Below are 23,207 nucleotides of genomic sequence, written 5' to 3'. Positions count from 1 at the left end.
TAATTTGTTTATCCATTCGTCTGCTGATAGGCATCTTCGTTGTTTCCACCTTTTTGCTATTGTAAACAGTACTAGATAGAACATGGGTGTGCATATACCTATTTGTATGAAGGCTCTTATTTCTCTAGGATATATTCCAAAGAGTGGGTTTCCTGGATCGTATGGTACTTCTATTTCTCGCTTTCTAAGGAAGTGCCAAATTGATTTCCAAAATGGTTGTACCATTTGACATTCCCACCAGGAATGTAAAAGTGCTCCAGTCTTTCTACAACCTCTCCAACTTTTGTTATTTTCTGTTTTTTAGATTAATACTAGCCCTGTTGGGGTGAACTTGTACCTCACTATAGTTTTTTTTATAGTCTTGATTTGCATTTCTCTAATGGCTAATGATCATGAGTATTTTCTTATATACCTGATAACCAACTGAATGTCTTCTTTGGTGAAGTGCCTGTTCATATCCTTTGCCCATTTTTTAAATTGGGTTATTTGTCTTTTTGTTGTTGAGGTTTTGCAGTATCTTACAGGTTTTAGAGATTAGACCCTGATGGGGTATGTCATAGCCAAAAATATTTTCCCAGTCTGTAGGTTGTATTTTTACTCTTTTGGTAAAGTCCTTGGATAAGCATAACTGTTTGATTTTTAGGAGCTCCCAGTTATCTAGTTTCTTTTCTGGTGGCTGTGCATTGTTAGTAATGTTTTGTATTCTGTTGATGTCATATATTAGGGTTCTTAGCACTGTCCCTATTTTTTCCTCCACAATCTTTATCATTTTAGATTTTATATTTAGGTCTTTGAACCATTTTGAGTTAGTTTTTGTGCATGGTGTGAGGTATGGGTCTTGTTTCATTTTTTTACAGATAGATATCCAGTTATGCTAGAACCATTTGTTAAAGAGACTGTCTTTTCCTCAATTAACAGACTTTGAGCCTTTGTCAGATATCAGCTGCTCATACGTGGATGAATTTATGTCTGGAGTCTCAATTCTGTTCCATCGGTCTCTATACCTGTGGTTGTACCAGTACCAGGCTGTTTTGACTACTGTGGTGTCAAGCCTCCTACTTTGTTCTTCTTTAGTAATTCTTTACTTATCTGGGGTCTGTTCCTTTCCATATGAAGCTGGTGATTTTTTTCTCCATGTCATTAAAAAATGCCTTTGGAATTTGGATCAAGGTTGCATTGTATCTGTAGATTACTTTGGGTAGAATTGACATTTTCACGATATTGAGTCTTCTCATCCATGAGCAAGGTGTGTTTTCCCACTTGCATAAATCTCTTGGTTTCTTGCAGTAGTGTCTTGTTGTTTTCTTTGTATAAGTCTTTTACGTCTCTGGTTAGATTTATTCCTCAATATTTTTATCTTCTTGGGGGCTATTGTAAATGGTATTGATTTGTTGATTTCCTCTTCAACATTCTCTTTGTTGGTGTAGAGGAGTCCAACCGATTTTTGTATGTTTATCTTATATCCTAATCCTTTGCTAAAAATTTCTCTTAGTTCCAGTAGTTTTCTTGTGGATTCTTTTGGGTTTTCGGTGTATAAGATCATATCATCTGCAAATACAACTACTTTTACTTCTTTCTTACCAATTTGGTTATTTCTTTTTCTAGCTGAATTGCTCTAGCTAGGACCTCCAGCACAATGTTGAATAAGAGTGGTGATAAAGGGCATTCTTTTCTGATTCCCATTCTCAAGGGGAATGCTTTTAGACCCTCTCCATTTAGGATGATGTTGGCTGTTGTCTTTGTATAAATGCCCTTTGTTATGGTGAGGAATGTCCCTTCTTATTTTGCTGAGAGTTTTTTCATGAATGGATGTTGGACTTTGTCAAATGCCTTTTCTACATCAATTGATAAGATCATGTGGTTCTTGTCTTTTGTTTTATTTATGTGATGAATTACATTAATTGTTTTCCTAATGTTGAACTATCCCTGCATACCTGGTATGAATCGCACTTGGTCATGGTGAATTTTTTTTTTTTTATATGTTGTTGAATTCTATTGGCGGGAATTTTGTTGAAAGTTTTTGTGTCTACGTTTATGAGGAATATTGGTCTGTAATTTTCTTTTTTTGTGATGTCTTTACCTGGCTTTGGTATCAGGGTTATGCTGGCTTCAGAGAATGAGTTAGGGAGTATTCCATCCTTTTCTATGTTCTGAAATACCTTTAGTAGTAGCAGTGTTAACTCTTCTCTGAAAGTTTTGTAGAATTCTCCAGTGAAACTGTCAGGGCCAGGGCTTTTTTCTGTTGGGAGTTTTTAAATTACCTTTCAATCTCTTGTTGTAGGTTTATTTAGTTGTTCTACCTCTGTTTATGTTAGTTTAGCTATGTAGTATGTTTCTAGAAATTTGTCCATTTGCACTAGGTTTTCAAATTTGTTAGTGTACAGTTTTTCATAGTATTCTGATTCTTTTAATTTCAGTTGGGTCTGTTGTGATGTTGCCAATCTCATTTCTTACTTGAGTTATTTTCTTCCTTTCCTGTCTTTCTTTTGTTAGTTTGGCCAGTGGTTTATTGATTTTGTTGATTTTCTCAAAGAACCAGTTTTTGGTCTTATTAACTCTTTCAATTATTTTTCTATTTTAATTCTGCTTTAATTTTATTATTTCCTTTCTTCTGGTGCCTGAGGTCTTCTTTTGCTGCTCTCTTTCTATTTGTTGAAGTTGTAGGGTTAATGTTTTGATTTTGGCCCTTCCTTCTTTTTGGATGTATGCATTTATTGCTATAAATTGACCTCTTAGCACTCCTTTTGCTGTGCCCCAGAGGTTCCAGTAGGATGTGTTTTAATTTTCATTTGATTCTGTGAATTTCTTTATTCACCCATAATTTCTTCTATAATCCAGTAATTTTTAGCAAGGTGTCATTCAGTTTCTATGTGTTTGATTTTTTTTTCCTTGCTTTTTCTGTTATTGAGTTCTACTTTTATGGCTTTATGGTCAGAAAAGATGCTTTGTAATATTTCAATGCTTTGGGTTCTGTTAAGATTTGCTTTATGGCCTGATATGTGGTCTATTCCGGAAAATGTTCCATATGTACTGGAAAAGAAAGTATATTTGGCTGCTGTTGGGTGGAGTGTTCTGTATATGTCTATGAGATCAAGTTGATTGATTGTGACATTTAGATGTTCCTTGTCTTTATTGAGTTTTCTGGATGTTCTGTCCTTCACCAAAAGTGGTGTGTTGAAGTCTCCTACTATTATGGTGGTGCTGTCTATCTCTCTTTTCAATGCTGTTAGAGTTTGCTTTATTCATTTTGGAGTCCCATCTTTGGGTGGGTAAATATTTATTATAGTTATGTCCTCTGGTGTATTGATCCTTAAATCATCATTTAGTGCCCTTCCTTAACCTTTGTGGTATAAAAGATTTTACTTTAAAGTCTATGCCCAAATAGGCCCATATATTGCTGTCAAGTGTGAATAACTTCAATGAAAACAATTTGGTCATCTGTCTTAAATTTCAAAATAAATGGGGAACCTAAGGTCAAGAGGTGGAGAGTGTTGACATGTAGTGAGGTTGGCAACCAATGTCACAAAACAATACGTGTATTAATTGTTTAATGAGAAGCTAGTTTGCTCTGTTAACCTTTAGCTAAAGTACAATTTAAAAAAAAGAAAAAAAAACTAAAAATGAACACATCCATTAACCTAGCAACTCTGCTTCTAGAAATTATTTCTATAAATGTAATATTTTAAGTTGATCATTTACAAAAATATTCATTGAAGTGTTATTTATAATAGGAAAAGATTCACTAAGAGAGGAAACTAAATAAGCTATGAAAAATCTTCTCATACAATGGAATATTTTGCAGTAACTTAATTTTTTTTTTTTAAAAATTAGTAAACCCAGTATTGACTGATAAGGAGTGATTCTCAGGATAAAAAATTTAAGTGGAAAAAAAAAATTAACATTCTGTGTAAGGGGAAAAAAAACATTATATATATATATATATATATATATATATATATATATATCCAAGTGTGCTTATATATACATGTGTATAGCATATCCCTGTGAGCATCCACAAGAACTAGTAAGAGTGTTTACCACCATTGAGGAAACTGAGTAACTGGGGATTATGGGTGTATCTTAGTTATCTAGTGCTGCCTTAACAAGAAAAACAAGTGGATGGCTTTAAAAAAAACAGGAATTTTTTTCCTCAGAGTTCAGGAAGCTAGAAGTTCACATTCAGGGCATGACTCTAGAGGAAGATTCTTCCTTGTCAGTAGCCCCTGGAGTTCCTTGGCATTCGGCATTCCTTGACATTCCTTGGCCATTCCCTGGCATTCTTTGGTGTCTGCCTTCTCCCTGTGTGTGTCTCTTTGTCCATTCTGTTCTTTCTATAACTCGGAAATGATTAGATTTAGAACCCACCCTACTGGGCATAGGGCCTAATTAACATAACAAAGAAAATGTGATTTCCAAACACTATGCAACCAAACATACATAGGTATAGGGGCACAGACTTCAAAACATATTTTGAGGAGACACAGTTCAATCCCTAACAGAGTAGGAGGAGATAACATTTTGAATTTTGAATCATGTTTATGCATTTTCTATTCAGAAAATAGTTAGACTATTTTAGTTTAGAATATATCATATATGATAATGTGTATTATAAACCTTTATGTGGTGTTTTTAAAATGTATCGAGTTGTGAAATTTTTTAGTAAAAACTGTCACCTCTTCTTGATGTGTTTTCAGTAAGAATGCATGTCTCTGTTCTCTTTGCATTCATCATGTGGTGTGTGCTATGACAGCACTTAGAACAGCAGGACTTGCATTATAATCATCTGTATTTGTGTCTGCTCCACCCCCTTTAGGCCACAAGTTCCTTGAGGTCATTCCTAGTGCCTTATTCATCTCTGTATTTCTAGCACAGCACCAGCAAATGAGAATTTGTTGAAATGACACGTCTTCTCACCTTTACATTTTACGTTTGCTCTCCAGGGATAGGAACACAGGGGCGCTACAGACAGGGACATATGGCACAGCCTAGTTAGGCACAGGCTGCCTATCCATCCAGAAGAGATCTGACTGTCCTGTCCCCTTGGTTACCCTGACTGGTCACTTGACTATTCAGCTGCCCTTATTATTATAATCCCTCAGATGGCCATCTGCTCTGCTCACGTGGAAGAGCTGGCCCCAGGGAGAAGTACTCAGCTGCCCTGCATCCTCAAATCAGGTCAATTACACCACTGCTCCTTAATTGCTCACGACGGCTTGGCTATTGTATATGAACCATCAGTAATTTCCAGTTCACTGTGGCTAAAGATTCTGGGCTAATGAAGGTGCTAACTTGTCCCCCAGGGTCCCTGGCACTATTCAGCTTGTACATGTTGCACAGCATGCTGGGGTCCATTTTGTACCATATAAGCTGCTGAATTCCAAGCTAACATATCAGTTAAAATAAAACCATACAACAAAGGACAAGGCAAGAAGAAGAGTCATTTAAAGACAGGGATTCATTTCCAGTGAAAAGGTATAGAGGTAGCCTAGCCCTCATAACAGAACTAATGGATGCCTTTGAGCAGCACCCTGCAGCCGTGAACAGAAGTTGTTGGGTTGTTTGGTTGTTGTCTTTGTTTTCATCTGAGAAATGACTAGTCCCACAGGTGTTTGAGGTAAATGGCTTCCTGGGCCAAATTTAGAGGCTTTTAAACAATTTCTAGAAAGTGAAATTATCTTTCCAAGCCTCCTCATTTGAGAAACTCTGGCATTCCTTTTTCATCTTGTCCTGGTATAAATGAATAATCATCCTGAAAACTCATTACACCGTGAACGCTTGGTGAACTTTTGTCTGATGGTGAACAAAGAGAAAGTTGATGGAAATGTCCCAGGTGGCACATTTGAAAAGGTTGAATTTGTAACAAAAATCTAACCTCCTCTAGCTTTGAGTGATACTAATAAATATAAATGTTAAAGCCCATCAATCGATCTCTCTCTCTCTCTCTCTCTCTCCTCATCAGATTATAAATATAATGATCAGAGTTAGAAGTCTTCGTGGCATAAACGGCTAAGCACTCAACTGCTAGCCAAAAGTTTGGTGGTTCAAGTCCACCCAAAGCCACCTCAGAAGACAGGCCTGGTGATCTGCTTCTGGAAGGTCATAGCCTTAAAAACCCTTTGAAGCAGTTGTGCTTTGCGCACATGGAGTTGCCATGAGTTGGAAATGACTCAACAACAATTATCAACAACAGTTACACACTGAAATTTCTTCTCAAGGGCAAGGATTTAATCGATACCATATTTGTTAATGTAACAGAGTAGATGTCCAGTCAACTTTCTCAGTTTTCAAACAACTGTAATTGGAATTCAAATTCACATAGATTCTACTTTTACCATTTGCTGTCAACTCACAATATAATAGCCAATTATTTTAAATCCAATGTTCTTTCCTGGATTACAGGCATTTTCCAACTGAAAGAGAACTTTGAAATCACCTTGTATAAAATCTTCTGTTGAAAACAAAAGAATCCAAGGCAATGGGAAATTAGTTGTGTTTGTAAGACACACAGCTAATTACTGGTGGTCACAGATCTAGACTCATTTCTCCTACAACCTGGAGAAGCACTCTGAGCCTCATGGAGCTTCCATTTGCCTGAGAGACCCACCTTTTCCCTCTTATACACACACACACGCACACAGAGATTATAAATTCCTGGTATTTCCATTACCCAGTGAAATTGTGCCAGTTGAACAAAAATTATCAAAATAGTCCTTTCTTCTCTTTTCTTCTGAAAGCCACTTGGAAACTATAATAGAATGTGATAATTTTGGAAAATATTTCATTCGAAGATGTTGTGAAAACCCACTTCCTATGTTGTAACATGCTAAATGCAGTCTAAGGGTAAGTCATACTTTGCAGAAATTCAGTTAATCTGTAAAATTCATCGAGTTAGAAAAAATAAATGTCCCTTAGAGTTGAGATTATGCTTAAAGAAGTTACTCCAGAGAGGAAGTTAGTATATCCTTACAGCTATTTAGAAAGAGCTCACAACTTTTTCTGGTGACTTGTCTCTATGCTATCGTAGGGAAGAGAACCCTGAGCTACAAGTTAGAGGACTGAATTTTAGTCATAGCAACAGCTACTTCTCACTCAAGGTGTGACCCTGAAACAAGCAACTTCTCCAGCCTTCTTTTGTCAATGAGGCCTGGGCCTCTAAAATTCTTCCCAACTCTGCCTTGCTGATTTCTTTGATTGTCATGCCCTTTACTGCTTTATTTTATTTTTTATGCTGCTTTTAACACTTTAACATAGAGAATGATACATGTCAAAATAATAATAATTAAAGGCTACTGGTTGTAACACTAAATTAAAGTGAGATAGGCATTGTTTTGTTTTTTAAAAAGTCATCTGAAGAGTTATGTTCAAGATAAGTATTCTCCCCTTTTAAATGATTATCATAAGAGGCTAAGAATAATAAGCCAGTTTATATAGCACATTCAAAAATTTACTCCATTACTTTAAAATCCTCTTGCTTTTTTTTTTTTTTTTTTACCTATATCACTCAATTTATTTGCTAGATTAGCCATAGGTAACTTTGATTGCTCCCCCAAATCAGAACACTACTGAAGGATAAAAGTGTGTCATCACTGGGCATGCACCAAACAGTGGCTTTAGACTTCAAATGAAATTGTAAAAAGACAGATCAAAATGCCTTAAGTAATAGTAGCAACAGCTAAAGAGATATATAGCCTCCCATGGGGAGGATGTTGAAAAGAATCTCACTTGCTTTGAATGTATGAGTGCTAATACGCTTTAAAAACCAGTAGCATGACTTTAAAGTATGGCTTAGTTATCCAGTGCCGCTGAAACACAAATGCTATAAGTGAATGGCTTTAAAGAACAGATATTTATTTTCCCACAGTTCTGGAGGCTACAAGTTCAAATCAGAGTCTTAGCCATGTAGATTCCTTCCTTGTCAGTAGCCCTGGGCATTCTTTGGTTCCTTGGCATTCCTTGGCTTGTAGACAATCCTCATATGGCATCTGCCTTCCTTCACATGTGTGTCTATGTCTTTTCTGGAATTTTTAGAACTCAGAAATAATTAGATTTAGAATCCACCCTATACTGGTATGATCTTCACTGGTTGATTGATTACATGACCTGGATTACATTAAGAAAAAGGATTACATTATACTGCATTGCATTAAATTACATTATATTACACATAAGGTCATTGCATCACATTAGATTGTATTATATCACAAAAGATAATTTGTTATACCCAAGGCTATCTAATTTAGCCATATATAACTACTCCACAATAACAACTAAACTAGTATTTGGCCAAACAACTGGGAACCATAGACTGGCTGACACATAAAATTAACCATCACAAAGTACATATCAACCATGGTGATGACTCAGATTTCTCATTGAGAAAGACCTACCTCTTCAGCTGCAAGGAGTACAGGGAGCTGATAGTTTTTAGCTGTATTCACCTTCAGGCTCCACCTCAGCTTTCAAATGAGACCACATTCTTCCCAAGCAAGGTTATAAGATTTGGCAATTTCTGCCCAACACCAGACTCCTAATGGGTAATTTTAGCTCTAGAGATCCCTATTGGGTTGGCTAAGACAATGTCAGACCTGCAACATGTTCTGTAGGCTTTCCCTGCCCAATTCTGCTTCCACCCCCTTTTCTATTTCATAGCATTAACTTCTAATAAACGTCTTGAATTCCCAACTCAGTGTCTGCTTTCCAGAATACCTGATTGGCACAGTTAGTATTAAGAGTGGCCCAAGAAAGAAGGTGGTAAGCTAGAGTTTGGGGAATGGATCACTCACTTCCCAGTTGGCAAGGAGTTTTTTGTTTTTTTTTTTAATTTATGTTGTGGAACAGAGGTAGTATGTGGGGAACAAATTGTCCATGGAATCAAGTGGAGGCCCAGTTGATAGAACTTTCACTGATGTTGACTTGAGAGTATGTTCTGGTGGAGGGGAATACCCTGGCTGGTGAAATGATCCATGTGTTTCAAAAGTTAATTGGCTGGTTATTCCTAAATTTTATTAATGCTTTAAAGAAGGATAATGGAAAACTGAGGGAAGTTAAACAATTGATAACTAAATGTAAATCACAGTGGGACTCTTACCATACAAAGATATCTTTGTCTTCTACATTTAGAGTTTAGTTGCTGTAAAGATTTTGAATGCTTAGGACAATGAATGCTTTGCTGTGGCAGATTTGTTCTGCCAAGGTTAGGACAACCTCTTCAGGATCTGGAAATTCAGAGTCTAGGAAGACAAAATCTTTGGAGTAGCCACCCAGGTGTCTCCATCCTGTGAGTTAGTTACGTATTTCTCAACCAGGTCCCTGATCTTGACATAGCAGACATGCCAGTCATTGATTCAGAAGCTATACTGAGTGAGCTTAAGGGCAATTATATTAAAATTCACTTTATTCCTTAAAATATGCAGCCTAATTCAGGAAATTTTAAAATAAATTCCCAGAAATTGATATAAGTAATATTGTCTATAATAAAGACATATTGAAAAGAGCCAGAATGTCCAAATACATGACACTAGCTAAATCAACTGTAATATCCATTCAAAAATTATGTTTTTGAAGCATCTGCAATTATATGGGAAGTTGTTCATTTCTTTTTGTCAAATAAAATTGCAGGGTTATAAAATAGAATAATTCCATCTTTGTTTAAAAATATATACATATATTTATAAAAGCAATGAATATTTATGCCAAATATTAATAATTGTTACTTTATAACAATGTGATTATGAGTCAATGTTTTTTTTGACTAGGAATTGTATTATCAGCATAATAATAAAAATGTCTTTGGGTTTTTAAAAAGAAAAGAAATTTACTTCATGGTCTAAAAACCAGTGTGTTATAGCACTTTGGAGAATAGTAAAAGTGTCTATTGCCACCAATTTTCTGTCTTCAAAGAAATATTTAAATATAGCATCTCATATTAGCAAAGTGAAATTTTAATATTCAAAAAGGAATATAAGGCAGAGGGTTGTTCAGTTTGAAAATTGGGTTTTGGATTTTCAGCAGTGCTATGTAGAATAAAGAGCCAGGTTCCTCCATTTAATAATTGTCATTTTTTTCACCAAGTGGTAATTCTTAATATTTTCTCCAGTATTACACCTATGTGGAAAGGAAAAAAAAAAAAAAAGTCACTGGTACAAAATAATAAAAAAAAAAAATCAGGTTGTACTTCCATTTAAAATGGCTTGTAACTGATCTTAACAAAAATGTCAGAGTATGGAAACTATCCTTAACAAGAAACACTGAAAACTCTGGCCAAAAAAAAAAAAAAAAAAAAAAATCAGAATCAATCTTACTGAAACTATGGGAAATTGGTAAAGGTTTAGAGCATCTGAACAAATACTTCACCAGATGAAAGCAACTTAAACACGATAAAGAGTTTTTGTGATGTTTTAACTTGCACTATACTCACCTACCCTCCTGGTACAGTGGCACTCTTGAAGATGGTAGCCCACATTCCCAGAGTGGGTACCTGGTTCCAGAAGGAGCAGAGAAAACCTTATTTGCTCTGTTTGACCTGACTGAGATTCTGCAAAGAACTGATACAAAGGGATTCACTTTGTTTCACCTAATTCAAGACTTTTTTCAGGGCAAAGTGACTATGCAGAGGACATTTCCTGAAAACAGTGAAAGACAAATGAACAAGCTATTACCACCTGTGGCAAAAATAACAGTTAGGCCAAACAATAACCAAAAAAACCAACCAAACCCAGTGCCATCAAGTCGATTCCAACTCATAGCGACCCTATAGGACAGAGTAGAACTGCCCCATAGAGTTTCCAAGGAGCACCTGGTGGATTCGAACTGCTGACCCTTTAGTTAGCAGCCGTATCACTTAACCACTACGCCATCAGGGTTTCCGGCCAAACAATAGACACACAGAAATCCTGGAAGAAAAAGCCTACGAGTGAGAGTTTTGGGGGAATAAAGGTTTTGAAAAGTTTCCATGTTTATCAAGGAAGCTGGATAGCTACTCACATATACCAGGCAGGATACTTGCTCAGAAAAGACCTCTGTAGACCATAAGCTTTTACCTCTGGCTTATCTTTCAGGTCAGTGAAAGCAGGAAGTGAAGGCTAAGGCAGAGTTGCAAACAACCTGGATAAACCGTAAAGAAGTGACAGAACACAGAGCCAATCTGCAAAGACCTGGAGAATTATTTTTCTTTTCTCTTCTTTTTTTTGTTTTTTTTTTTGTTTGTTTTTTGTTTTTTTTGTTGTTTTTTCTTCCAAGTGTATAAGTAAATCTCTGCCAAGTGGCTGACTAGCAACTGAGATAACAGAATACAGACTTCAGTGACTGCAAATGACAAGAAATTCAGCCTTTAGAAAGGGAGTTTGGAGAAGTCATTAAACAAATGGATGACTATGGCATACAATAAGCAACAACAGAAAACACTGGAGAGTGGGGAGAAGCTTATTTAGAGTTACTGTATTACAATATTAAATATTTGGACTAGTAGCAAAACACTAAAGGAAAAGGAACAGAGATTTTGGAGACCACACATGAGAAAGAATAGAGTTTTAACAAAAACACTCAAAATGGTCAGTTTTCAACAAGAACAAAAAAAATTACACAGCATGAAAAGAAATAGGAAACTGCAGCGCACTCACAGGAAAAAAAATATTGACAGAAAGTATTTCTGTGGAAGCACAGACATTGGGCTTACTAGAAAAAAAATTAAATCAACTGTCAAATATACTCAAAAAACTCAAGAAAACCATGGATAAAGCACTAAAAAACAAAATCAAGAGAATCATGCCTCAACATATGGACAATATCAATAAAGATACAGAAATCATAGAAATGAACCAAATAGAAATTTTAGCGCTGAAAATATGCTAATGTAAATGAAAAATTCACTAGAAGAATAAATTTGAGAAGGTAGAAGAAAAAAAATGAATGTACTTGAAGATAAGTCTATTGAGATGACCCAGCCTGAGGAGCAGAAAGAAAAAAGAATGAAGAAAAATGAGCAGAGTCTAAGAAACCTGTGGGATACGATTAAGCATAGAAACATACCCATAATTGAAGTCTGGGGAAAGTGGAGGAAGGGCAGAAAAAACATTTGACAAAATAATGGCTAAGAACTTCCCAAATTTGATTTTAAAAAATGAACTCAAGAAGCTCAATGAACTACAAGAGGATAAACTAAAAATATTCATACTGATATCCATTACAATCAAACTTTCAAAAGACAAAGAGAGGATATTGAAAGGAACAAAAGAGAAGCAACTCATCATGTACAAGGAATCCTCAATAAGCTTTAATGGCTGATTTCTCCTCAGAAAACACGGCAGCCAGAAGGCAGTGGGATGACATATTCAAAGTGCTAAAGAAAAAAAAATAAAACCAAGAATTTTATATTTGGCAAACTGGTTTTGGGTTGATCCTTCAAATATGAAAAAAAAAAAAAGACATACTCAGATTAATAAAAGTTGACAAAGTTTGTTGCTGGTAAGCCGTACTTACAGGATTCCTTCAGGTTGAAATAACAGACAACAACTCAAAGTCATACAAAGAAAGAAAGAGCACTGGTAAAGGTAACTACATAGGTAAATATAAAATCCAGTATTATTTTTGTTTTATGGTTTGTAACCCTTTTTACCTATATGATTTAAAAGACAAATGCATAAAACAATAATTTGAAATCTATGTTAATGGGCACACAATCTATAAAGATGCAATTTATGACAATAACAACATAAGCGCTGGGGCAGAGATGTATAGGAGTACAATTTTTCTATGCTATTGATGCTAAGTTGGTATTAATTCAAACTAGGTTATTTTAAGTTTAAAATGTTAACTGTAATCTCCAAGGTAACCAAGAATATAACTAAAAAATATAGAGAGAAGGGAATCAAAACGGTATGCTACAAAAAATAAAAAAATCAATTAAACACAAACAAAAGCAGTGTTGGAGAAACTGAGGCACAAAAAAGATACGACATTCAGAAAACAAATAGCTAAATGGCAGAAGTAAGTCCTTTATAGGTAATTACTTTAAATGTAAAAAGATTAAACTCTCTAATTAAAAGGCACCTTTTTTTTTTTTTTTTTTTTTGCAGAATGAATAAAAACCACAAATAGGTTGAAAGTAAAAGTCTGGAGTAAGATATTCTACGCAAAAAAAAAAAAAAAAAACAGAGCTGTGGTGGATATACTAATATCAGACAAAGTAGATGTTAGGTCAAAAATTGTTACAAAGACAATAAAAGGACATTGTAAATAGATAAAAGGGTCAATCAATCAAGAAGATATGATAATTTTAAATGTATAAACACTTAATAACAGAACCTTAAAATATATGAAGCAAAAATTACATACAGAGGAAATAGACATTTCAACAGTAATAGATGGAAACTTTAATATTGGATAATAGAAAATAGAGCATATGAATAACACTGTAAACCATGTAGAACTAACAGACGCCTATAGAACAGTCCACCTAACAACAACAAAATACACATTCATCTCAGATGCACATGAAACAAAAGAAAAAATAGATAAATTGAACTTTATCAAAATGAAAACTTTTTGTTCATCAGTATGCACTGTCAAAAAAGTAAAAAAACAATACAGAACGGGAGAAAATATTTGCAAATCATATATATGAGCAAGATCTAGTATTCACAGTATCTAAAGAACTCCTATGACTCAACAACAAAAAAACAAACAACCTATTTTAAAAATGAGCAAGGTACTTGAATGGATATTTCTCCAAAGAAGATATACAAATGGACAACTAGCACATAAAAAGATGTCCTACATCACTAGGGAAATGTAAGTCAAAATCATCACAAAATCCCATTTCATACCCACTGAGTTGGCCATAAGGAGCCTTGATGGCACAATGTTTAAGCACTGGGCTGCTAACTGAAAGTCGGAGGTTCGAACGACCAAGAGCTCTGCTCGTGTAAATATTAAATAATAAAAAAAATTACAGCCTAGGAAACCCTACAGGACAATTCTACTCTGTTCTGTAGGGTTGTTATGATTGGAATCCACTTGGTGGCACACAACAACAAGAAGTTGGCCATAGTTAAAAAAAAAAAAATCTTGGTGAAGTTGTGGAGAATTTGGAACCCTTGTACATTGCTGGTGGGAATATAAAATGGTGCAGCTTCTGTGGAAAACATTTTGGCAATAAGTTAAACATAGACTTGATAAGTCAAACACAGAGCTACCATGTGATCCAGAAATTTCACTCCTATTCCTAAAATAATTGGAAACAGGTATTTAAAAAAAAAATATGTGTACATGAATGTTCATAGCAGCTCTAACCACAATAGTCAAAAGGTGGAAACAACCCAAATGTCACCAATGCACACATGGATAAACAAAATGTGGTATATCCAGGCAGTGGAATATCATTCAGCCAAAAAAGGAATAAAGTGCTAATACACGTTACAGTGTTGATAAATGTCAAAAACATTATGCTAAGTGAAAGTACCTAGAAACAAAAGGTTACACATTATGTGATTCCGCTTACATGAAACATCCAGAACTGATATATCTGTAGAGATTAAAAAAAGAAAAAGGCTATTGGTTGCCAGGGGCAGCTGGGAAGGCAGAATGGGGCGTGGCTGTTTAAAAGGTACAGGATTTCTCTGAGGGTGATGAAAATGCCTTGTAACAAGATAGAAGTGATAGTTGCCAACATCATGAATTTACTAATTGCCACTGAACTCTACACTTTAAAAAGGTTAATCATTAACGTTATGTGAATAACAATAAAATTAATGACACCAATCAGATCCTGATACAGCTCACCCTTGAGTTAAATGATAAAATATCTATGTAGAAAAATAAGTCTACTTAAAACAAAATAAAATATTATGGTAAACTTTTGCTAGAGTTTTGAGAAAAATTCAGTGAACACCAGAGTCAAAGAAACTTGAGAGATATCTAAACACGTTTCAGCACAGAAAACATAGCTCACCTTGATAAAGATAGATTCTTTTTAAATCTCTCTCATTATCTGAAACCTGATTTAAAAGACAAAGGGTTGTAAATGAGACATTGACCAGCCACCCATCTCCTTGGTATGTGTTGCTCCAAATATCGATATTTTTATTATGAAAAAATTCACAAAAGTGAACAGTAAAATAAACCCCCATAGACCCATCATCTATCTACAACACAATCCATTTCATTAATACCCTGATTCCCTCCACTCCACACTGAATTGTTGCTGTTGTTAGGTGCCGTCGAGTCGGTTCCGACTCATAGCAAGCAACCCTATGCACAACAGAACGAAAACACCGCCCGGTCCTGAGCCATCCTTACAATGGTTTTTGTGCTTGAGCTCATTGTTGCAGCCACTGTGTCAATTCGCCTTGTTGAGGGTCTTCCTCTTTTCCGCTGACCCTGTACTCTGCCAAGCATGATGTCCTTCCCAGGGACTGATCCCTCCTGACAACATGTCCAAAGTATGTAAGACGCAGTCTTGCCATCCTTGCTTCTAAGGAGCATTCTGGTTGTACTTCTTCTAAGACAGATTTGTTTGTTCTTTTGGCAGTCCATGGTATATTCAATATTCTTCGCCAACACCACAGTTCAAAGGCGTCAATTCTTCTTCACTCTTCCTTATTTACTGTCCAGCTTCCACATGCATATGATGTGACTGAAAATACCATGGCTTGGGTCAGGCACACCTTAGCCTTCAAGGTGACATCTTTGCTCTTCAACACTTTGAAGAGGTCCTTTGCGTCAGATTTACCCAATGCATTGCGTCTTTTGATGTCTTGACTGCTGCTTCCACGGCTGTTGATTGTGGATCCAAGTAAAAGGAAATCCTTGGCAACTTCAATCTGTTCTCCGTTTATCATGATGTTGCCCATTGGTACAGTTGTGAGGATTTTTGTTTTCTTTATGTTGAGGTGCAATCCGTACTGAAGTCTGTGGTCTTTGATCTTCATCTGTAAGTGCTTTAAGTCCTCATCACTTTCAGCAGGCAAGATTGTGTCATCTGCATATCACGGGGTTGTTAATGAGTCTTTCTCCAATCCTGATGCCCTGTTCTTCACATAGTCCAGTTTCTTGGATTATTTGCTCAGTATACAGATTATATAAGTATGTTGAAAGGGTACAACCCTGACACACACCATTCTTTACTTTAAATCATGCAGTATACCCTTGTTTTGTTCAAATGACTTCCTCTTGGCCTATGTGCAGAGGAAAGCATTCTCATGAGGAAAGAGTTCTGAAATTCCCATTCTTTGCAATGTTATCCATAATTTGTTATAAGTCACACAGTTGAAAGCTTTTGCATAGTCAATAAAAACAGGTAAACGCCTTTCTGGTATTCTCTGCCTTCAACCAAAATCCATCTGACATCAGCAATGACAGCCCTTGTCTCATGTCCTCTTCTGAATCTGGCTTGAATTTCTGTCAGTTCCTTCTCTATGTACTGGTGCAACAGTTTTTGAATGATCTTCAGCAAAATTTTACTTGCATATGATATTAGTCTATAATTTCTGCATTCTGTTGGATCATCCCTCTTTGGAATGGGCACAAATAATGGATCTCTTCCAGTCAGTTGGTGCCTCCAGTGCTGCATCAGTTTGTTGAAACATCTCAGTTGGTATTCCACCAATTCCTGGAGCCTTTTCACCAAGGTCTTCAGTGCAGCTTGGACTTCTTCCCTCACTACCACTGGTTGTTGATCATATGTTACCTTGTGAAATGGTTGAACATCAACCAATTCTTTTTGGTACAGTGACCCTGTGTATTCCTTCCATCTTCTTTTCATGCTTCCTGTGTCATTCAATATTTTGCCCATGTTGTTCTTGTTAGGTGCCATTGAGTCATCTCCAACTCATAGCAACCCTACATACAACAGAACGAAACACTTCCTGGTCCTGAACCACCCTCACAATTGTTATCCTTGAGCCCATTGTTGCAGCCACTGTGTCAATCCATCTTGTTGAGGGTCTTCCTCTTTTTCACTGACCCTCTAATTTACCAAGCATGGTGTCCTTCTCCAGGGACTGATCCCTCCTGATAATGTGTCCAAAGTATGTGAGACAGAGTCTCACCATCCGTGGTTCTAATGAGCGTTCTGGCTATACTTCTTCCAAGACAGATTGGTTCGTTCTTTTGGCAGTCCATGATATATTCAATATTCTTAGCCAACACCACAGTTCAAAGGCATCTATTCTTCTCCCGTCTTCCGTATTCATCATCCAGCTTTCACATGCATATGAAGTGATGTAAAATACCATGCCTTAGGTCAGGCACATCTTCAACCTTAAGGTGGTATCTTTGCTTTTTAACACTTTAAAGACGTCTTTTGCAGTAGATTTGCCCAATGCAATGCATCATTTGATTTATTGACTGCTGCTTCCATGAGTGTTGATTGTGGATCCAAGTAAAATGAAATCCTTGACTACTTCAATCTTTTCTCCATTTATCATGATGTTTTTCATTGGCCCAGTCATGAGTATTTTTGTTTTCTTTATGTTGAGGTGTAATCCAAACTAAAGGCCGTGGTCTTTGATCTTCATCAGTAAGTGCTTCAAGTCCTCTTTGCTGTCTGCAAGCAAGGCTGTGTCATCTGCATATCGAAAGCTGTTAACAAGTCTTTCTCCAATTCTGATGCCACATTCTTCTTCATGTAGTCCAGCTTCTAAGATTATTTGCTCAGCATATGGATTGCATAAGTACGGTGAAAGGATACAGCCCTGACGCACATCTTTCTTGACCTTAAACCATGCAGTGTTCCTTTGTTCTGTTCAAACAACTGCTTCTTGATCTATGTACAGGTTCCTCATGAGCACAATTAATTGTTCTTGAATTCCTATTCTTTGCAATGTTATTTATAAGTTTTTATGATCCACACAGTCAAATGCGTTTGGATAGTCAATAAAACACAGATAAACATCTTCCTGGTATTCCTTACTTTCAGCCAGGATCTATCTGACATCAGCAATGATATACCTTGTTCCACATCCTTTTCTGAATCTGGCTTGAATTTCTGGCAGTTCCCTGTCAGTATACTGCTGCAACCACTTTTGAATGATCTTAAGCAAAACTTTACTTGCATGTGATATTAATGATACTGTGATAACTTCCTATTTGGTTGAATCACCCATAGAATCCTTCAAAATTGCAACTCTAGGCTTGAATTTTTTCTTCTGCTCTTTCAGCCTGAGAAATGCAGAGCATGTCCTTCCCTTTGGTTTTCTAACTCCAGGTGTTTGCACATTTCATTATAATATTTCGCTTTGTCTTCTTGAGCTGTCGTTTGAAATCTATCCAGTTCCTTTACTGCATCATTTGTTCCATTCACTTTGGCTGCTCTATGTTCAAGAGCGTCCATTTTGGTCTTTGCTTTCTTTCCTGTCTTTTTAATGACCTTTTGCTTACTTCACCTGTTGTGTCCTCAATGTCATCCCACAACTCGTCTGATCTTCAGTCATTAGTGCTCAATGCGTCAAATCTATTCTTGAAAAGGTCTCCAAATTCACGTGGAATATACTCAAAGTCATATTTTGGCTCTCACAGTCTTGTTTCCACCTTCTTCAGCTTCAACTTGAACTTGCAGTTCTGCAGTCAGCCCCTGGCCTCGTTCTAACTGATGGATGATACTGAGCTTTTCCATCATCTTTTTCCACAGATGTAATCAACTTGATTCTTACGTTTTCCACCCAGTGAGGTCCATGTGTATAGTTGCTGCTTATGTTGTTGTAAAAAAAAAAAAAAGTATTTGCAATGAATAAGTTGTTCATCTTGCAAATTCTATCATAGGATCTCCATCGCCCTTTCTACCACCAAGGCCATGTTTTCTGACTACTGATCCTTCTCTGTTTCCAACTTTCTCATTCCAATCACCAGTAGTTGTCAATGCATCTTGATTGTGTGTTTAATCAATTTCAGACTGCAGAGACTGGCAAAAAATCTTCTATTTCTTCATCGTTGGCATTAGCGGTTGGTGCATAAATTTGAATAATAGTCCTACTAACTGGGCTTTTTTTGTAGGTGTGTGGATATTATCCTATCACTGAAAGCATTGTACTTCTCGATAGATCTTGAAATGTTCCTTTTGATGATGAATGCGATAATATTCTTCTTCAATTTGCCATTCCTGGCATAGTAGACCATATAATTGTGTGATTCAAAATGGCCAATACCAATCCATTTCAGTTCACTAATGCCTAGAATATCAATCTTTATGTTTTCTATTTCATTTTTGATGACTTTCAATTTTCCTAGATTCATACTTCTTACATTCCACATTCCGATTATTAATTGATGTTTGCAGCTGTTTCTTCTTATTTTGAGTTATGCCACACCACCAAATGAAGGTTCTGGAAATTTTATTCCATCCACATCATTAAGGTCAACTCTACTTTGAGGAGGCAGCTGTTTCTCAGTCATCTTTTGAGTGTCTTCCAACCTGAGGGCTCATCTTCCAGTACTATATCAGACAATGTTCCACTGCTTTTCTTAAGATTTTCACTGGCCATTTTTTTCAGAAGTAGACCACCAGGTCCTTCTTCCTTAGTCTGGAAGCTCTGTTGAAGCCTGTCCATCATGTGTGACCCATTGGTATTGGAAATACCCGTGGTATAGCTTCCAGCATCACAGCAACCTGCACCTCACCACAGTATGACAAGCTGACAGACACATGGTGGTAACTCATATATTATACCAAAAACCAATAGATGAATTAAAGAGTTAAATATAAGAAATGAAACTAAAGAAGCATGGAAAACTTGGAGCATATTTATCTGAACTTGAAGTAAAATTTCTAAAGGAAAAAATACACGGGAAAAGTGATATATTTGATTTCACACAAATTTTAATAGGTTAACCATAACATAAAAGGTAAATGGCAAAAAGGAAAGAAACTGACAAACAATATTCTTAATATATGAGCTCTTATTAACAAATGTCTTAGTAATCTAGTGCTGCTATAACAGAAATACCACAAGAGGATGGTTTCAACAAACAGAAGTTTATTCTCTCACAGTCTAGTACGTGACAAGTCCAAATTTAGGGCACCAGCCCAGGGGAAGGCTTTCTGTATCTGTCAGCTGTTGAGGAAGGTCCTTGTCATCAATCGTCCCTTGTTCTAGGAGCTTCTCTGCAAAGGAACCCCAAGTCCAAAGGATGTCCTCTTCTCTTGGCTGCTTTCTTAGTGGTATGAAATCCCCCACTTTCTGCTCACTTCCTTTTCCTTTTAGCTCTCATAAGATAAAAGGTGGTACAGGCCACATCCCAGGGGAACTCCCTTTATGTTGGATCAGGGGTGTGACCTGAGCAAGGGTTTTACATCCTACCCTAATCCTCTTCAACATAATCCAATCTTGCCTTACTAACCACAGGAAGAGATTAGGATTTACAAGATATAGGAAAATTGTATCAATCACAAAATGGAGGACAACCGCACAATATTGGGAATCATGGCCTAACCCAAGTTGACACATATTTTTGGGGAACACAATTCGATCCATGACAATAAGTCAATAAGAAAATGGTGAACACTCCTAGTAAAATAGAAAAAGATGTGTATAAGCAGTTTAAAATGAAGAAACAAAACTGACCTATAATTTGAAAAATCATTCATGTTCAACATAAGTCAAAGAAATGCAAGCTAAAACACAAAGAAATTACTTTTGCTTTTTCTTTAAAATTATTGTCAAACTTTTCTTTGATGACAAAACCCAGCATTGAAGCAGGTAGAGAAAAACGAAAACTTGTTTTCTGCTGATGGGGCCATATATCTATCTGTACAGTGTTTATGCAGAGCTACTTCGTAACATGGATCAAGGGTCTTAAAAATTTCTTACCCTTTGAATCAAGAAATCCCTCACTAGAAATTTAGAATTTCTTTTAAAGAAATAAACAGGGACACAACTTAAGATTTGTGTATAAGGTTGTTCCTGGTAAGTTAGCAGTGAAAATTTGGGAACAATTTAAATAAAATAATGTACAACCATGAGATGAAAAAATATAGAGTTAATAAAAACATTTCCTAAAATACTTAAAGGTATGTGAAAATCTTTCACTGTACAATAATAAAGAGAAAAAAACAGATTCAATATTATTTATGTAGCACAAACCCAATTTTGTAAGGTGTATACACTTACATCATTGGGCATGTTATCAGGAGGGACCAGGCCCTGGAGAAGAACATCATGCTTGATAAAGTAGAGGGTCATTGAAAAAGAGGAAGACCCTCAATGAGATAGATTGACACAGTGGCTGCAACAATGGGCTGAAGCATAACAATGATTGTACGTAGGGTCACTATGAGTCAGAATCAACTTGAAGGCAACGTTTTTCTGTTTGTTTTTATATATATACATATGAAAGTGAGTGACTAGAGTGCTTACTAACGGTATTAAGTTTAAGGATTTTTTTTTCTTTTTAATAGTTTGTTTTCACTTATGTACCTTCTGATGACTCATTTTATGATCCAAAATAAAGAAAGCAGCATTATTTTAAAAGAAATTTCTTGTTTGAGTCACTCAACTGCTCCAACCAAACATATACATTCATTTCATCACCATCAATTTTACAAACATTTTCTATCATTTGCCAGGCACTGTCAGTCCTGGGATCCATGGGTAAGAGGGCATGGCAAGTATACAGTGTTGAATAAGATGATGGCCCTGCTCCTGGGGAAGTCATACCTACGACAGATCTTTATAACACTAACTATGCTGTCTTGCAGTCATTGCTCTAACAGGAGTATAAACTAAGAACTGACAGCTATTACATACACCAAAAACTTCCTTATTGCCTCACACTATGAAGTCTGATTGAAGCAAGTACATAATGTTTAAGGATAAGTGGCTGCATAGTATATGTTTCATAGAAAAAGAAAAGTGTAGACAATGCAAACAACTCAATGTTGTTAGCATTTAACATGAGCAGCATCACTTACTGTGCTGAGACAGAGATGTCAATCCCATTTTTATTGATGTATAGTCTTGGTTTTCTCTTAAATCATCTCTACCTTCTTAGTGCAAAGGGTTATAATAGTTCAAGATTTTCCCATTAAACATGAGCAATAGTCACCAGCCATGCTTGTCTTTCTCAGCCCTTCTGTCCTGTTCTACATCAGTTGGCACCAGGACCCAAACCAAACCAACCTTGGAGGTTTTGCTCCACCTGTTATGTGGACAGAGTCAATGGAGCTATCACTTGCTCTTGTCTGCAAACAGGAAATGATGGATGGCTAACTCCAGTCCAAGAGAATTGCTCCTTAGCATGCATGAGAACCAGGAAAGTTAGATGTCTCCATTTCTTCACTCACTTCCTGTATTCTAGGAAGAGGGACTTTGTTACCTCTTCCTTTCTCATGCTACTCACCAACATAACTAACATGTTGCTCAGTGTCAACCCGCATGCATAATGAGTTCACTTAACACAGTGCATTCATTCATTTATTCTACAAATATTTATTGAACACCCTTTAATTGGCCAAGTTCTGTGTTAGAAGCTGGAGTTACAAAAAGGAATAAAACATAGTCTTAGTACTTAGGAGCTTATGATATAGTAGAAGAGACAGACATGAAAACAAGTCATTGAAATAAAGTATTATAGATGTTCTACTAAATAAAATATATAGAGGAATGATAAACTCCCTTTTATTGAGAACATGCTATATCAGCACTATGATAAATACTTCATATGAATCAAAATCAGTCTATCCTCACAACATCCCTGTGAGAAAGTAGGAATTCAAACCAACATCCTTTCCTAAAGGAAAATGAATTTAGCTACTTGTTCCAGGCAATGGTTGCGTCTAGGAGACAGACCGTGAATCAACTAAAATAGTTTACTTCTGAAGACTAACTTTGCTCATTAAGACTCACTTAAGGCCTTTGCTTTGTTGTGACCTTCAATCCAAAGCTGTTTATCCAAAGCATTTCTCTACCTTGAAAGACCCCCTTTAAAAATCACACAATCAGGCCCAAATCTCAAAAATATTCTCTCCTTATTTGCCCATTTTGAGATACTACTAAGACTCAGTCAAGTTGGCCTTCTCCCTTTTCAAAGTAGGTCTAATAAACTTAGCTTTGCTGGATCAGCAGGTTTTCCTGGAATCTTTTAAAAGATTAGTTATCAGCAATCCACATTACATTCGCCATTTCATCGGTAAGTACCAGCATTTGCAACAAGATTTATATGACTCTGATCACAAGATTTATGTGCCTTTTTATATTTCTATCCATTCTGCCATATAC

The sequence above is a fragment of the Loxodonta africana genome, chromosome 9, assembly GCF_030014295.1.
Source record: "Loxodonta africana isolate mLoxAfr1 chromosome 9, mLoxAfr1.hap2, whole genome shotgun sequence".
Taxonomy (NCBI): domain Eukaryota; kingdom Metazoa; phylum Chordata; class Mammalia; order Proboscidea; family Elephantidae; genus Loxodonta; species Loxodonta africana.
This window is presented reverse-complemented; position numbering follows the sequence as displayed.